At 29.5% G+C, this 5,488-nt stretch overlaps 1 non-coding gene across 1 annotated transcript; it reads right to left on the reverse strand.

The window, feature by feature from the left end:
• Positions 1-584: 584 nt before the first annotated feature.
• On the reverse strand, positions 585-691 carry LOC149514695 (small nucleolar RNA R71). The gene has a single exon (XR_016328376.1). It is a non-coding gene; the product is annotated as a small nucleolar RNA R71 (small nucleolar RNA).
• Positions 692-5,488: the final 4,797 nt, after the last annotated feature.

The following is a 5,488-nucleotide window of genomic DNA, read 5'->3' on the forward strand; positions in this document are numbered from 1 at the left end:
GTTCTCAATAACAATAAGGATTTCTTAAACTTTCATAATCTAAACTCTTTTTCTTTTATTTGCTTTTACCTTTCTTTGATCTTTTATTGTTTGCATGCACAGATCCAAAAGTATTGACTTAGCTTTAGTTGATCAAGAAACTGAAAGGATTTCTAGAAGAAAAAAAAAACAGCAATTAGTATCACTTGCACCTACACTAATGGTTAATGCAAATAATGAAACTCAAAGAACTTTAAGGGATTATGCAATTCCTAATTCTAATGGTTTTCAACCACCCATTCGAGGCTAGCCATTCATGTTAATAACTTTAAGACCAAGACTTCAATAATACAATGGCCCAAACTTTTATGTAGTTTGGAGAACTACCAAGTGATCATCTTAACCTTTTTCTTTTTAATTTTCTTGAATTATGTGACACTTTTCGCTATAATGGTGTTTTTGATTATGCTATTAAACTAAGACCTTTTCCTTTTTCTCTTAAAGATAAGGCAAAAAGTACATCACTATCACCTAGCTTTATCGCAACATAGGATTACTTGGTATAAAATTTTTTAAGGAAATTTTTCCCATCAGCCAAAACAGCCAAGCTTAGGAATAAAATCACCACATTCATGCAAGTATATGGCGAAACACTATATGATGCATGGGAAAGATTCAAGGAGTTGCTAAGGAAGTGCCTACATCATGGACTAACCTAATGGTTGCAAATCTAGATTTTCTACGATATTCTCACACCACCAATGAGAGCCACTGTAGATTTAACTACTGAGGGGTAATTATGATAAGATTCCTAAAGAGGCCAATGAGCTAATTAAAGAAATGGATGCTAACAACTATCAATGGCGCATGGAAAAGGTAAGTAAGAAATCTATTAGTTTATTTGTGTCATAATGTCTAGATCTATGGACCGATCGCTAGACATTTACTTGAGAAGTCGCCATCAATCTTTTTTGTTTAGGTGCGATTGGCCACCTGATTGAATCTGTCCCTTTTTAAAGAGAAATCCTAAGTTTGACTTAGGTATCTTGGCAAGGTAGATTCACTGTCTTTGAAATTAGAACTAGGTTCGGGAGTGCAGTTACGTGCGAGAAAGGTTATAGCACCCATACAATACCCATCGAAAGATGGTACTAGCTTGATTTCGCGTTATCCATTAAGCCTAAAAAGTTTACCCACTAATTAGTTATTAGAAATTATTCTTAATTAACTCCAATACTTTTGGTAGAAAATTAAGAAAATTCCCTTACCTTAAGAGTATACTTTTGCAGAGGTTCCGTCATCGGATTATTTAAAATTCAAAATTTTCCAAAAAAAGAAAAAAAAAGAATTTTACTTTTAATATAGATTTTTTGTTGCATTATAAAAAAAATTCATGCTTTTATACAAGGAAAATTGATACTTTCAACTTTTCCTTTAAGCATTTTAGTGTTTTTATTTTTAAAAAAAAAATTGATATTTTCAACTTTTTCTTAAAAATCCCTTTTTGAAATCTTTATTTTTTATCTTGAAGGAAAATTGATACTTTCACTTTTCCTCAAAAATATATATATTTTTTTTGAAAATTTTATTTTCAAAGAAAATTGATCTCTCAACTTTTCCTTAAAAGAATTTTTTTTTTTGAAAATTTTATATTTCAAGGAAAATTGACGTTTTCAACTTTTCCTTAAAAACGTTTTTGACAATTTAATTTTAAAAAAAAATTGACATTTTCAATTTTTTCTTAAAAATGTTTTTTTGAAAATTTTACTTCCAAGGAAAATTGATACTTTCAACTTTTCCTTGAAAAATGGTTTTTTTTTAATTTTATTTTCAAGAAAAATTGATACTTTCAACTTTTCCTTAAAAAAATATTTTTTTGAAATTTTTATTTTCAAGGAAAATTGATGCTTTCAATTTTTCTCAAAAATGCCTTTTGAAAATTTTTATTTTCAAGAAAAATTAATACTTTTAATTTTTCCTTAAAATTTTTTTTTAATTTTATTTTCAAGAAAAATTGATACTTTCAACTTTTCCTCAAAAAATGCCTTTTTAAAAATTTTATTTTAAAAAGATCATTGAAAATTAAAGAATGTTTAATTAAATAAATAAATTATTTTAATTTAATAAATAAATAATAAAATTTAAAAAATAAACAAACCTTTGGCGAGGCTCAGCTAAATAGCTCAACAAGGATGTGGCTCTAAAGACGAACGCGACTAGAATAGCTTGGAAACGACTCGACTTGATGGCTCAACAGCGGCTAAATAACACAGGTTGACGGGTCAGCACACTATGGATAGGGTTGGATCTTGGCAAAACACGCAGATCCTACCTAATTGCTAACTCAAAATGACATCATTTAGGTTACGTATAAAAGGTAAAAATTTCTCCTTTCCTTAGATGTTTCCCTACACGCTCTCTCTTTTTTTTTTCTTTTCTCTACGTCTCTCTCTAAGACGTAGAGAACTCCGATGAAACTTGCCGATTTCTACATTTTTTGTCGCTAAAAAATTGGGTTTTTGGCTGGAATATCATCGAAAAACTTGAATTATCACCGAAAAATTCAATCTAATTCTAGAATTTCCAAAAAATTTCCAAAAAATGACAGAAAAATCTCCAAAAAACTAATCTTCCAACCAAAACAATAAAAACACCAGAAACTACTTCCGAAAGCTAATCCTCTGAAAATTTTTATTGCCTTTGATTCCTTCCACTTCTCTCCATTTCCTTTTTTTTCTCCGTTTGTTCTGTGATTGCTGGGTTTATAAGGTTGAGTACAGGTTGAACGAGGATTTTGAAAATCAAAATCCCTATCTGTTTATCCCCGTTTGAAAAAACCAATCCTTCTTGATCCTATTTTCAAAATTTAAATATCTAATCCAAAGTTTTAGTATGATTAAAACTCTACTTTTTATTTTAATTATTGCTATTGAAAATTCCTCGAAAACTTGATTAAAAAAAATTAGGTGTCTACAGTTGCCCCTCTTTGCATATTTTCTGCGAAACAAAAATTATGCAAAGATGTAGACACCCATCATGACTTCATTTAGGAAAAAAACACTTTGGATTGATCTGAAAATGGAATGACTCGAAGAAAAAAATGGCATAGGCCAAAATCCAAAACACAATAACCTGGATTGAACCGAAGTCTGAAATAAGTAACTTGACCAAACTAGAGAAGGATCTAGCATAGGCCGAAATCTAAAATAAAATGACCTGGATTGAACCTAAGTAACTTTGACTAAGCCGAAGAAGGATCTGGCATAGGCTGAAGTCTAAAACAAAATGAACTTAACTTAACTAAAGTCTGACTTCAATTATGAAATTTCAAAGTTTCAAAGGTTCACGATTTGAAGCATTCAAAAATTTCATAATAAAAGATTCACCATGCAAGTTGAAACTCAAAGATTCATAATTGAGTTAAAAAAAATTCACAAATTTGAAATTTAAAGGTTTGCAATTCAAAGATTCATAGGATTCAAAAATTTGCAAGAATTTTAGATTTGCAAGTTTTGGAGATTCACAAGACATTCAGATTTGCAAGAATTGGAGATTCATAAAAACATTCAGATTCACAAAGCTTTTAGATTTACGAGAATTAGAGGTTCACAAAGTTTTCAGATTCACAAGAATTGAAGATTTGCAAGGCTTTCAGATTTGCAAGAATTGGAGATTCATAAAGTTTTCAGATTTGCAAGAATTGAATATTTGTAAGGCTTTTAGATTCATGAGAATTAGAGATTCACAAAGTTTTCAAATTCATAAGAATTGGTAGTCACAAGAATTGAAGATTCGTAAAGTTTTCAAATTCGCAAGAATTGGAGATTCATAAAGTTTTCAGATTCACAAGGCTTTCAAATTCACATTTGAAAAAACTTCTAGGGATTCACAACTAGAATTTCAAAGGCTCTCATTTAAAAATTTTAGAATTTCATCCAAAATTTCTACGATTTTGATTCAAAAACTCTAGGTATTCACATCAAAAAAATTTTAAAACTCAAATATTCCCATTTGAATTATTAGAGATTATTCTTAGAGGTTTTACAAATCATCCTCATCATTGAAAAGGTTTCTTTAAAAGGCTTCACAACTTTAAAACTTGGGATGTTTTCCTTCTCAAAAATCTCATCATGAAAAATTTTTTAAGTTTCAAAGTTCAAAATTACAGTACCAAAGTCAAAATTTTGTATGATAATAATGTGAATGCTTTTTTAATGATGCAAATGCAACAACCCAAGTTCTCACAACAATACAGATGCCATACTCTAAACCATGATTCACATGTTCACTATATGATGCAAATGCGTGATTAAACCCTGATGCGAACGCAAAACAACACCATGACATTCTAATTGATTGTGGTAATAAGGTTCTCAAGACTCCACTATCTCACATTTCCTTTTTAACTTTCTAGTAGTAACATTTTTAGAAGCAATTCACCAATTTCACTAACTAATCCATGTTATTTCCATTGCAACTCACATATTATATCGGTTGATCCATCATCATATTCACCACTTGGGTACCACATTTGTCTTTTCAAATCAACTTCTCAGCTTTCTTTCATCGTTTTCATTTTTTCATTTTTTTTTTATTTTTTGCCCCTATCATCCTGGGTTTTTTTTCAAATAAACTTTTATGAATATTGTCATTCATTGATTATCATTTCAATTCATGACAAGCACAATGTAATCATATAATCTCTTGATTTATTCTAGGGATGCAAAAATGAGTGAGGGTAAGGTGAATTAAGAGAAAAGGGAGTGAATATAAGAACAAATTCGATACAAAAATAAATAGATCATGGAACAAATTCAAAGCATATCACTAGGGTGAGTGTTTGAATGGTATAACAATATCTAAATAATGAATAATCAAACAATTTTTAACATTAATCCAAGATTCTTTTTCAAAAACTTATTTCATTGACTTTCAAAATCGTGTTGAGCTCTCACACTTTTCCCCAGTTTTAGAAGACTTTCAGATAACATTGATCTTTCATATATTAAGCCATTATTCTAGTTTTTAGCTCAAATGTCTTTTTACCCAAATTACCCTTTTCGGGTTTTCAATTTGAGTCTTCTTTTTTTCTCCATTTTCATTTTTCATTTTTCCATTTTTTCATTTTTTTCATTTTTTCATTTTTTCATTTTTTCTTTTATTTTCTTTTATTTTCTTTCATTCTTTCACCCATTATTGATATTTTTTCACATCACTCACTAGAGTAATGAAGCATGATTCTATCATTCCATCATGAACGTGCCTTAGCCCAACATATGATCATTCAATTTGAGCATTCACATTTGATCCAAATGGACTTTTAAAGGTTATAATGTAGGCAATGATGAAGGGTCATGAAAGAAATGGATAAAATAGGCTCAAAACATGTGTTTAAAGGGTTCAAAACCAATGGATCATTTTTCATCATGCGATGCAATTTGGCATTTTGCCCCATTTCATGTCATTTCATTACTTTTCTATTTTTTCATCTATTCCCTCATAAAATGAC

The sequence above is a fragment of the Durio zibethinus genome, chromosome 15 (genome assembly GCF_047325235.1).
Source record: "Durio zibethinus cultivar Kanyao isolate XHJ-2024 chromosome 15, ASM4732523v1, whole genome shotgun sequence".
In the NCBI taxonomy this organism is placed as follows: Eukaryota; Viridiplantae; Streptophyta; class Magnoliopsida; order Malvales; family Malvaceae; genus Durio; species Durio zibethinus.